At 41.6% G+C, this 13,196-nt stretch overlaps 1 long non-coding RNA gene across 2 annotated transcripts; it reads left to right on the top strand.

The window, feature by feature from the left end:
• Positions 1 to 2,530: 2,530 nt before the first annotated feature.
• LOC135970321 (uncharacterized) lies at positions 2,531 to 10,131 on the top strand. 2 transcript variants are annotated; one of them, XR_012434037.1, is made up of 2 exons: positions 2,531 to 2,637; positions 8,278 to 10,131. It is a non-coding gene; the product is annotated as an uncharacterized lncRNA (long non-coding RNA). The 2 variants fall into 2 exon arrangements; XR_010586023.2 differs by having other exon boundaries at positions 8,108 to 10,131.
• Positions 10,132 to 13,196: the final 3,065 nt, after the last annotated feature.

Here is a 13,196-nt window from a genome sequence, read left to right as displayed (position 1 = left end):
GGTGGACACACCGGCATCTCTCAGGTGGGACCTGAGGCCACCCACAATGGCAAGGGTACCCTCTCCAAGCTCGGCTGCTGCCCCCCTTAGAGGAGCCAACACCACAGCCCAGGGTTAGTGGAGCCCATAAAAAGCCAAACTGAAGAGTGAAAGTCAAGTGCAAAAACTCTAGGTGGAGGTATCTGCACATGGAAAGTTCTTAAAATGTGTTGATTTACCGATATATGCAGGGGAATTTTTTTAAGCAAAAAAAGCACCACCAACTGTGTATGTGGGGATGCAAGACAGGTGAAACCTGGGTACAGTGTGACAAGCACAGCAGCTGCATCCTGTTCACAGGGAAAATAAAGGGCCAGGCCATTAATCGGCTCTCTGGTACCAACCCCGTGGTACTTTTTTTTTTTTATTCCAGTTGTTGAATTACTAATGTGCTGGTGAGCAAAAGTCACAATTTATTCGTCCCCCAGACACAAATCTACACAGGGACTCCAGATGTATTGTCAAAGAGGACTCAGCCTGGGATATTGTGGACTCCATTTAAAATAAGCATCTTTCTCTAGGTCAGATGCATATGAAGACTTCAGACCCAGCAGCCCTGGCCAAACGATCCAATGGTCCGACTGAGCGAATGGTGTGGCTTCATCCATCAGCAAGGAGGAGGGGAGTAGAAGCCGGCAGCATTAGGCTCTGACTATATCCAACCTTACCCAGGCATGGGAGAGAAAAGGGAGTTCAGACCACACTTTCCTCCACTGAGAAATCTGTGCAAACCCTCTGGCTGGAGAGCCTAGCTGTTTGCCTGGTTACAGAGAACCCCTCCAGGAAGGCCTGAAGAGCAGCCACCCCAGGTCTAGGGGTGATGCTTGGGGCATCTGTGTGTGAACTAAGTATTTGCATCATCCCTGGGGACACCACCACAAATGTTAATATTATTTATGGAGCAAATACTCAGAAATGTGCTTGAGCCGTTCTTTATTCCTGGAACTCCTTTTTTTCCCTCCTCCTTTTATTATCTCACAGTTCTTTGTATTCTTCACTGAAACCTTTCCTGATATTCACAGACACGTGCCAGCTGCCTCTTTTCTTAACACTGAAAGTTCCACATTGCACTGAGGACCTGGTAGTGGAGGGTCAATTGCTTTTGAACTCGGCACGTTGCTGAGTCACTACGAGCACCCCATCCTCCTACTTGAACAGTTGAGAAGATCACCATGCAGACGATAGTTTCTGCTGAGTGTTTCCCAACCACCTTGCTGAGTTCCCTGCTGGGCACAGAGTGGGAATGGAGGGGGCACTGGGACCATTCGTGGCTCCAGCACTCCTGTTCCATCTCACTCCCTGTCCCTGTGCTTGCTGAAGGAACCCAACAAGCAGCCTAGGGACTTGTCAGCAGTTACCTACTTTTATCTTACCTTATTTTCATTTTTCTTATTTATTTTTGGAGACAGGGTCTCATTCTGTCACCCAGACTGGAGTGCAATGTTGCAAATATGGCAGACTTCAGCCTCAGACTCCTGGGCTCAAGCGATTCTCCCACTTTAGCCTCCCAAGCAGCTGGGACTACAGGTGCATGCCACCACACTTGACTAATTTTTTTTTTGTTTTATTTTTTGTAGAGATGAGTTGTACCATGTTTCCCAGGCTGGTCTGCAACTCCTGGGCTCAAGCGATCCTCCCACCTCACCCCCGCCCTCAAAGTACTGGGATCACAGGCGTAGGCCACCTTGCCTAGCCCTTCTTTTAAACACTGAAAACTCAAGTCACCAAGCAATGCAGGAATTTCCTGGCCCCAAGGTTAGCTGCAGTTCTGATTTGCATAATTTTTCTTCCACTGGGCAGCAAATCAAACAGTGGCTCCCATTCTCTGGTTTTTAGAGCAGAGACATGAAAGGAATCCTGAAATCCATGACACGTTGTTGTTTCTAGTTTTCCAACATTTCTTGATTTTCTCAAATACATAGTAAAATATGAACTTATTTGTCTGTTTCATTGGCAAGACCATAGCACAAATTGTAATTGTACACTCACAGAACTAGGGTTGTAATGTTGGATAAATATTGCATTTCCTGTGTGGCACTACTAATTTGCTAGTGATAAAAATATAATTTTGTAAACAAATCAAGCCCATGGGAAAGAGATTGCTGTGCTAGAGAGGCAAGCAGAAATGCTAAGATGTGCAAGCCAGTGCAGAGGGCATGGGATGGAGGGCAACGGGGTAGAGAAGCAGAATGCTTAAAAAGCAGCTGATTGAAAAAAGGAGGAAATAGCCACTGAGATAAAAAGAGCAGTTTTTGCAGGGGCCTTTGAAAACAGTATGCTGAGAATAGATAGGGCTCAAGGACAGTATCTCCAATTGAACTTTTAATGAACTCCTGTAGGCGCCAAGAAGGCGGGCAGATAAGGAAGAGCATAGAAACAAGGAACTGAGTAGAAGGTTACATGTGGGAAAAGAAAGTTTGTTTTGCATTGCATTCTTTCTGCTGACGTGGGGTTTATGGAGTATAAATAAAGTGAGGCGGAGGCTCTGAGCGCGGCCGCCATGTTCTCTGTGTGTCTTTGTCTTTTGTGTGTTCTTTCATTCTCCACCACCCCCAGCATGGACCCCAACAAGTGGTGGAGCAAGCAGGGTCAGCACTGGTGAGTAGGGGAGAACAAGAAGGGGAACCCCCTAGGGGCGGGTAAGGCCCGGATGTTGTTAAGGGGAACCTTCTTAAGCTTTCATTATGGGGAATTCCATCTCTCTGGCCTCAGAATATTTACGGCTGTTTCAAGGACTGTTGCTGTCTATAGGAGTGGAAGTAAAAGAAAAAGACTTTGAAGCGATTATTTGCCCATGTTGAACAACATTGTTACTGGTTTCAGTATCAGACTAAAGTGCAGCTGAATCAGAGAGAATGGTTACAGGTAGAAAAAGCTCTGCTTAGAGCTCTCCAGTTAGGGGATATTATGCCTCTAAGATTGTGGACCTTGTGTAACTCTATCACTCAGACATTAGAGTTACTTGAGACTGATTCAGAGTGTGGTAATGTAGCCACAGGAGGAAAAGTATCTGAGGATTTGGGGAAAAAAAAAAATCTGAAATGGAGCCCATTTGTGCCAGGATAACAGAGGATGGGGGGGTAGCAAAAGGGGGAGAAGAGAAAAAGCCAGCTCTTCCTTCTTCTAAGGGAAATTCTGACATGCAGAGTATTATGGAAATGCTTCAACAAATATTACAGATATATTCTTCTAATTCACCTTTGCGAGCTTTCTCTGTTTCTTTTCCTTCTGCTCTGTTAAAAGAGGATTTTCCAGAGCCTCCAAACCCCCGGCTTCGTTATCTTTGCCTTTGTTTGGCAAAGTTGAAGCCCTGTTCACATCAGACATACTTTAAATTTATACTAAACACCTGTTTAATATGTTAAAACCAGTGTATATGTATATCTTATTGTTTGTTAAAATATTATGAGTATTTCAATAGTCAATAAATAAGCACATTAATATTAACTATTAATATTAATATAGTATTAATAACCCCAGCTAGGAAATTGTTATGTTATAGAGGTGCATAGGTTCCACCAATTTACACTCCAAACAGAAGTTGAGTATTCGAGTTGCTTAACACATTAACTACCTCTTGATATTTTCTGTGTTTTTAAATTTTAACCATTGTATTGTGTATGTAATGATTCTCAATTTGGTTTTAATATACATATTTCCTAGTGAGTAATGATGTTAGACATATAGGTTTATTGTCATTTCTTTGTTCTGCTACTTTTGGTTGGGTTATTTGCCTTTTCTTATTAATATGTTGGGATTCTTTATATTTGGGGATATGAGTATTATTATATATTATATATACTTTTAATTAAAAAAAATTTTTAAGGAGCTGGATCTGTTTCTAATTATTTGTGCTTCTTTTGTGCCTAATGCTCAGTTTTCAAATGGTGGCAATAATGTCCAATTTAATGCCTTACAAATTAAATTTTTAAAAGAAATGAAAGCTGCCATTTCTAACTATGGACCCCTATCCTTGGTCTTCTTGATATTTTTTCATCAGAAAATTTGATGATTCCTATAGACTGGAAGACTTTGGGGAAGGCTTTTCTTGATCGTTCTCAGTGGTTATAATTGCACAGCTGGTAAATGAACAAGGCACATGTACAGGCTAGGAAAAATGTTATGTGTGATCCCCCTGGACCCACTGAGGAATAACTCACAGGCACAGGCCAGTATGCTACTCTTAATGCTTAGGCTGGTCTAGATGATGTTGCCTTTACTCAAATCAAGACTTTGTTTTTAAGGGCCTGAAATAAGGTAGAGATGACAGGAAAATCTTCCCTTTCCTCTGTGAAGATTTTACAGGGCACAAATGAACCCTATCCAGATTTCGTAGCCCGTCTTCAGGATGCTGTCTTGAAAATTTTGAGTGCTGGCTTTGCTTCAAAAATTTTGTTACAAACATTGTCTTTTAAAAATGCTTATGCTGACTGTCAAAAATTGTTAAAATCGTTAAAGGCCAATGGGGCCAATTTAGATAAATATATTAAAACTTGTGTTAGTGTTGGAGGGGCTATTTATAATGCTCAATTATTTGCTGGAGCTTTGTCTAAAGCCTTAAAAGGAAATAACAAACAAAGTATTTGCTTTCAGTGTGGTAAACCTAGACATTTCAAAAAAGAATGTCATAAAAATTGAACACTTTTATCCCTCGAGGCAGAAAGCTGCCTTCAGAGGTGTACAAATGTTGTGATAAAGGTCAACATTGGACAAATAAATGTCGTTCCAAAACTGATAGAAGTGGAAATTTACTGTCTCCTCTCCTGGGAAATGGGAGTTGGGGCCCACAGGTTTGAGGCCCCAACAATTACAATACAAGTCTACTACAATATTCAGTGAGCAATGGCCTACAATATTAAGGAATAAATTCAAGTCCTCCTTAAGGATCCCACACCTTACCCCAGTTTCTCAGCTTTATGCGGCAACTAAGCAGAGCGCTGCTGCTGACTTAGCTATTACTCAGCCTTATACTTTGTCTCCTAATAGAGGAGTATATAAATTAGCTATTAGAGTGTGTGGCCCTTTGCCAAAAGGACATGTAGGACTTTTGTTAGGTCAAAACAACAGTGCTATATGGAAGTTAATGATGATTTCAGAAATCATTGATCTTGATGTTACTAATAAAATTCTTATTATGGTACAAGTTCACAATTTATATGCCTAGAGGCAGGGGAACGTATTCTCAATAGGGAGGGTTTGGTAGCACAGAAAAAACCGTTTTTTGGGAAACTTTAGTTTCCCAAAAACTTATGTTCATTGCATATTAATGAAATAGTTTTTAAAGGGTTAATTGATATGGGGGTGAATATGTCTATTACTTGTTTAAATTAGTGGCCTATACAATGGGAAAAAAGATAAGTTTCAGTTATACTCACTGGCTTGGGTGCTGCTTCTGTGGTTTATCAAAACGTAGAACCTTTAACCTGTGTCGGTCCTAAAGGTCAACAAGGTCAAGTGTTTTTTTATATTATTCCTATCAATATTAATCTTTGGGGACAAAATCTTTCATAACAATTTGGTGCTTTTTTAAACATTCTTCACATTTCCTCAGCTGTCAAAAATATGATGTTCAAAATGGGCTACAATCCTTTAAACTCATAGCCACTAGTTCACCAGCCTCAAGTTTTATAATTAAAGTGTAAAACGACCACTCCTCTTTAGGTGAAACAGTGGCCATTATCTAAAGAAATACTTAGGACTTTAAAAGAGTAAGTCAAAAAACAAATGGCCGAGAGGAATCTAAAGCCACGTACTTCTGCATGGAATTCCCGTCTTTGTCTTGTTCTTAAAACTATAAATGTTTACATTCAACCTAGGGAAAGTTTACAGCCCGGTCTTCCTAATCCTGCCCTTATCCCACAAAGTTAAAAATTAATGGTCATAGATCTCAAAAATTGTTTTTGCTCTATTCCATTACAACCTCAAGATTGTAAAAAGTTTGCCTTTATTATTCCTAAATATAATAATGGACAACCTATTCAAAAATATCAGCAGAAGCTTCTTCCCAGGGTATACTTAATAGCCCAACTATATGTTAAAAATTTGTACATAGGACTTTAAATCCTGTAAACAATCAGTTTCTAACTGTGTTAATTTATCATTGTATGGATCTTCTCTGTCCCTGTTTTTAATAATTTTCAGCCACTTTCCCGATATCAATGGAAAGTTTTACCTCAAGGTACGTTAAATAGCCCTACCTTGTGTCAAGAATTTGTCCATAGGGCCTTGGATCCTGTTCGAAAGCATCATCCTTCTGTTTTTTTATATCATTATATGGATGACATTCTTCTTGCTGCGCCCACCAGAGAAAAGCAGCAAGATGCTTTTGTATCATTACAAACTCAGCTTTCTTTCTACTCACTTAATATTGCCACAGAAAAAATTTAACTGGATTTTCCTATTCAATATTTAGGTTATACCTTAAGAACACAAAATATTCGACCCCAAAAAATTCAAATTTGACGTGATCATTTAAAAACATTAAATGATTTTCAAAAGCTTCTAGGAGACATTAATTGGATGCGTCCTGTTTTAGGAATACCAACATATCAGTTATAACATCTTTTTTCTATTCTAGAAGGAGACAGTCACTTGGACAACTCACGCCATTTAACTCCTTTGGCTTTACAGGAACTCCAGCTTGTTGAAGAGCAACTTCAAAAGGCCCTTCCTTTTGTTTATTTCATACTTTACCTTCTCCCACAGGAATGATTCATCAAACTAGTCGACCACTAAAATGGATCTTTTTGTCCAATAAAATATCTAAACACTTGGCTACTTATATCGATCGTTTAGCTGAACTGATCATCAAAGGACGGCATCACTGTTGACAACTTTGGGGAGGAGATCCTTCCTTAATTATTCCTCAATTCACTCATAATCAGATCGCTTATCTTCTTGCAACTTCTGATTCTTGGCAAGTTGCTTGCACTTCTTTTGTTGGACAATTTTCTACCCAATATCCTAAGTCTCCAATCTTTTCATTTTTTAGGCAACATTCTGTGTTGCCTTTCTCACCAATTTCTGTATTTCCTGTTCAAGGTCCTACCTTTTTTACTGATGCTAGTAGCAATGGTAAGGCTGGATATTGGAGTGTTCATCAATCTCGAGTTACAGTTTATCCTTATCCCTCGGTGCAACAGGGAGAACTGTTTGCTATTCTCATGGTCTTACTTGATTTCCCTACTACTGGTTGTAACATTGTTAGTGATTCTCAATACGCCGTTTATGTTACTTCTTATATTTCTCAGGCCACTTTACCTCTTTGTGCTACTTCTTCTCTTCAAAAACTCTTTTCCTTGTTATCTTCTACTTTGAGCCAATGTTGAGCTGCTTTATTCATCACTCATCTTCATTCTCATTCTCAATTTCCTGGACCATTAGTTCATGGTAATACTCAGATTGATTCGCTTTTAATCGGCCACCTACATGCTGCAGAACAAAACAAGCTCGTTCTCTTATTCGAGCTTGTCTTTCCTGTGCTCCTTGAGCATTCCATCCTTCCATCCTGGGGTTAATCCATGAGATGTCCCTTCTTTTGGACGATTAAAGTATGTTCATCATACCATTGATACCTTTTCTCATTTTCAATGGGCCGCTCCGTTGCCATCTGAGAAAGCTGATTCTGTTATTACACTTCTCTTAGCTTGTTTTGCCATCATGGGCATTCCTCTTATACTTAAAACTAATAATGCCCCTGCCTATGTCTCTCATAAATTACAAGTTTTCTTACAGCAATACAATATTCAACATATCACCGGTATCCCGGGCAACAGTCAAGGTCAAGCCATCATTGAGCGCGCAAATTTAACTTTAAAAACTCAACTACTAAAACAAAAAGGGGGAAATGAGCCCCCCAGAAACCAGATTTTGAAGGTTCTTTTTACCTTAATTTTTTTGAATCAATGGAGACAATTGCAAGACTCTGCTGTCGTAACCCATCTTTCCTCACCTCCCTCGGTGATAGTCCCCGCTGACAATTTAAAGGTTTGGTATCCTAATGAAGAAGGTAAGTATGTTCAAGGGCAAATTCTAAAACAGGGACGGGGCTATGCTCTTGTCCTTACAGGGAGCGGACCTGAGTGGTTTCCTACAAGATGATTGAAACCCTGTTGAAAAGAAAACTGGATTCAGCATGCATTTCTTCCTTTGTTAGATGTGCCTCAGTGGGGGACTTATTTCTCTTAGTGAGGCTTTGTATGAATATTGGATTATATTCCCTTTCCACCTTTGTGTCAGGGAGTCACCTGGGAGGAGGTGGAAATTAAGGTTTTCACCAATGACATTACTTGGATGCCGTCCCCCTATATGGACAAGGACAACATAGAACGGGAAACAGGAATTATAATCAGCACATACCAATTTGGAGTGGAAGGACTTCCAATATGTATGGGAAATAGTCCTCATTGTCTCCGAAAATCGCATGAAGCCTGGGCTGTTCGCTATAATCATTGTCATGTGGCTGCTAAAACTGTTATTATTGTAACTAGAAGCTTTTAATATAATCATACTGTATATAGTAATGAAACTATTCCTAGTTCTTTACTTTTTTGTCCTATTCTAGAGGTTTCTCCTAATATTGAGGTGCTGGAGTGACAACAATGTCAGGGAACTAAACCCCGGGTTTTATTAGAATACAATGGAATGTAAATAACTGATTGGAGTATGCACGGTGATTTTCAAATAAAATTTAGTCACATACCTTTGAAATGACACTGGGTAAATAAAAGTATTGCCGCTAACAGTAATGAAACCTTGGTATGGCGTGAAGGAGGCCTGAAGTACAGAGTCATCTTTGGAAGTTGTTAGCTGCAGGTGATGCCATTAGCACTTTTGTGAGGAATATGTCCCTTAATCTTTCTAACCCAACTAACTCCTTTCATATTCAGTTATATCAAAATACCTCCTGATATATTATTGCTTGTGTCCGTAAGCCCTACCTATTATTAGCAGGGAATTTGACATGGGACAATGATATGGGGATTGTTAATTGTACAGATATGTGTACATTTTTGTCTTGCCTCAATCATTCCTGGTGGCACAACTTTACTGGGGATATTTATATCCTCAAGGCTCGTAAGGAAATTTGGCTACCTGTTAACCTTACGCGACCATGGGGGGCATCACCTCTTGAAACTTATATTTGGACTTCTCTTTAGTGAACCCGCCGTGCCCTTGGACTTATAATTGCCTCGGTGATGAGTCTTGTTGCCATCGCCTCCACTGTGACCGTAGCAGGACTCGCTCTTCATCAAAGCATACAAAATGCTGAATTTATGCAGCAATGGCACGAACAATCTCACCGGTTATGGCTTCAACAACGAAACATTGACTCTCAACTTGCTGAAAGATTGGACAACATGGAGCAAGCATTGACATGGCTTGGAGATCAGCTCACTGTACTCAGTACTCGGATGACATTACAATGTGATTGGAACTCCACTCAATTTTGTGTAATGCCTGTACCTTTTAACATCTCTCAAAATTGGACTGTAATCTGAAAATTATTAGTAGGCCATAAAAATATTAGTTTGGACATCCAAGAGCTCATTCAGAACATTTCCAAAGCATTTCGACAACAATTACATGTGTTGTCTGGAACCGTAACCCTGCAGAAGCTGGGTCAGCACCTTGCTGCCTTTAACCCATGGACCCAGATGAAAACATGGATTTCTACAATCTCTGGAAGTATATTGCTTTGGCCACTTGGATTGGGTCTACTTCTTTTGGTGATTCGATGCTCCCTCCGTCGCCTCCAAAAACAAAAGAAAACACAGGAACACATATGGGCTACCTTTTTAGGATTGAGGCAAAACAAAAACAAAAAGGGGGAAATGCAGGGGCCTTTGAAAACAGTATGCTGAGAATAGATAGGGCTCAAGGACAGTATCTCCAATTGAACTTTTAATGAACTCCCATAGGCACCAAGAAGGTGGGCAGATAAGGAAGAGCATAGAAACAAGGAACTGAGTAGAAGGTTACATGTGGGAAAAGAAAGTTTGTTTTGCATTGCATTCTTTCTGCTGATGTGGGGTTTATGGAGTATAATAAAGTGAGGCAGAGGCTCTGAGCGCGGCCGCCATGTTCTCTGTGTGTCTTTGTCTTTTGTGTGTTCTTTCATTCTCCACCACACCTGGCACGGACCCCAACAGTTTTGTGTTGTATGAAGAGATCAAAGTAGCTTGCTCCCGTCACTTAGGAGGAAACCTCAGCAAGGTGATCTGAGAAGCCAGGAATGTTGGCCTTCAACTAGAAAGTAATTTCATATGTACATACAAATACAAACACCCACAACCAACTGGGGGTTGGGGCACTGGCCCCCAATGCAGTCAAAAATCCTGCATAGCTTTGGACTCCCCCAAAACTTAGCTAACAGCCTCTTGTTGACTGGAAGCCTTACCAATACCATAAGCAGTCAATTAACACATATTTTGTATGTTATGCGTATTATTAGCTGTGTTCCTACAATACAGTAGGCTAGAGAAAATAAAATGTGATTAAAATCATAAGGAAGAAAAAATGTAGTTCCTCTTCACTGAGGGGAAGTGGATCATCATAAAGGTCTTCATCCTTGTGGTCTTCATGTTCAGTGGCTGAGGAGGAGGAGGGAGGAGATGGCTTGGTCTCGCTGTCTCAGGGGTGGCAGAGGTATATAATTTTGTATCAAGAACCCGAGCAGTTAGAACTTGTATTGCTCAAGGGTCAGCTGTATATGTACATGTGTGTGTGTGTATGTGTATGTGTGCATTTGTGTGTGTGTGCATGTGTGTGTGAATGACTGGGTAGCCTCTGAGGCTGTCAACCTAGACTAGATATCGCTCCTGAGTGTAGTTTCAGCCCAGCAAAGGTGGGAGAATGTGCTCCACCCTTGGGCAGGAGCATCAAGCAATGGGCCAAGCTCAGGTTCTGCTAGGCCCTGTAGTGATTCTCCCAAGACTGCAAATCCAGGCGCACAAGACAGTCCGCTTCATACATTGGGAGTGATTCTGTTTTTCTTGGCACTAAGATTTACGAATTAACCTTCCTTGTCAGTGCATGAAAAGTGCATCCATCACCTGACATATTCAGCTTTTCTTTATACTGGCAACATTCCAATTCCTCTCTCTTAGCTACTTTGAAATATATAATAGATCATCATTAACTACAGTCACCCTTCTGATTTATGGAACACTTGGTATTATTTCATCTAACTACTGTATTTTTTACACACTAATGAATCTTTCTTCATTCCACCTCCCTCCTACTCTTCCTGGATCTCATGAAGATAGTAGATTGGTGGTTACCAGAGGTCTGTCTATGTTCTAGGCCCTATGGGAGGCCAAAAGGGTGAAGCCATCAGTGATGGCCACTGTACATGTGCTACAGCCCCCTATTTCATCATGGCAGCTGAGTGTTGGTAAAAATAAGTCCCAATTTGACCTTGAATGTATGACATCAAGAACATTTCTTCATCTTTCAGAGCCCACACTCTCGTTCCAGTCCAACTCTCTGCTTTCCTTCACAGAAGGCAACAGGAAACCTGCAGGTCCCTAAAGAGCCTCACCAGGTGAGAGCCTTGAAGCCACTCCTGCCGCCCATGGAAAATTCCCCAAGCAGACACTGACCTTTCCCCCACAGGCAAGAAGACAACAAACTGCCCTTCCCACAAGCCCAAAGCAGGTTTCCATTAATGAATAAGCCAGGAGGAATCCAAGGACCCCAAGTGACACAATATATAAGGTGATTGGCTTCACCCCAGACTTAAGTAACTCACTGCCTCAGGATACATAGTGAGTGACCAACCCCAAATCCAGCCTGGATCTCACCCTGTAAGGATGAAATTACAATTGCAGTAATGACCCCTCGAGGGCACATGCAAAGTCCACTGCTCCTTCATTCTAACCTCACAGAAAGCTTGCAGAAGAACACTAGGATCCCCTGCACAGACAGAGAGCCTAAGAAGCATCAGACTAGCTCAGGGCCCAACTCTGGGAACCCCCAAATCCACCAGTTTCCCCTGCAGCTCCATCTGCAATAGGCCATGCTGCTAGTTGTAATTCCATGGCTGACACATCTCCATCCTGTAACAGTTTCCCGACTTCTCTGCTGTGGTTGGGATTCTTTCAAGCAGCACTTTCCTTGTGAAGTGCATAATGATATGTTCTATGTCTCAATGGAGATTTGTGTGTGTATATGTGTGTGTGCATATGTGTACATATGCATACAAAAAAAGTGGACAGCAATTCTTCTTCTATTTTGTGCATTCTCAATGTGAATGACATGCCTCCCCAAGGGGTGAGAATTCATTTTTGGGGGCTAAAGGCATCACAGTGGCTTGCAGCCCTCTGAAGGACCTGGCACATAAACAGATACACAGTGTGTCTGTGCTGTGGAAGCTGCATGGTCATGGTGACAATGAGGGGGAAAAAAAGTCTTTAAAAGGCTCCTTCTTGGGGGTACAGTGAAATGAAGTTTGAGAAACCCTGTTCTCTCCTCACTTCTTTGCTGTTGCGAGACTAAACTGGAATTAGTGTTTCTCAGTGTGGATTCTAAGAACCTTAGAGCAGGGTCCTGTCCTGCAGATTTCTGGGCCCCAGTGCAGACTTAGGAATTCAGTTCTATGGAGCGGCAGGAATGTGCTTTTTTTTTTTTTTTTTTTTTTTTTTTTTTTTTTTTTTTTTTTGAGACGGAGTCTCGCTCTACCGCCCAGGCTGGAGTGCAGTGGCCGGATCTCAGCTCACTGCAAGCTCCACCTCCCGGGTTTACGCCATTCTCCTGCCTCAGCCTCCCGAGCAGTTGGGACTACAGGCGCCTGCTACCGCGCCCGGCTAGTTTTTTGTATTTTTTTAGTAGAGACGGGGTTTCACCGTGTTAGCCAGGATGGTCTCGATCTCCTGACCTCGTGATCCGCCCGTCTCGGCCTCCCAAAGTGCTGGGACTACAGGCTTGAGCCATCGCGCCTTTAATCAGCTCTTCTAGCCATCTCCTAGAGCTGCCTAACACAGCACTGCAAACTGAGTAGCTCAAACAACAGGCCTTTATTTCTTTCATTGATGTGGAAGTCCAAGATCAAGGTGTAGATAGCACTGGTTCACCCTCAGGCCTCCCTCCATGGCTACCAGATAGTCCTCTCCTCCCGCTGTCCTCACATGGTCCTCCCTCTGGGTGTCTCTGTGTCC

This window comes from Macaca fascicularis, chromosome 1 (assembly GCF_037993035.2).
Source record: "Macaca fascicularis isolate 582-1 chromosome 1, T2T-MFA8v1.1".
In the NCBI taxonomy this organism is placed as follows: domain Eukaryota; kingdom Metazoa; phylum Chordata; class Mammalia; order Primates; family Cercopithecidae; genus Macaca; species Macaca fascicularis.
The sequence above is the reverse complement of the archived record's forward strand: the minus strand, read 5'-3'. Positions and strand labels throughout refer to the sequence as shown.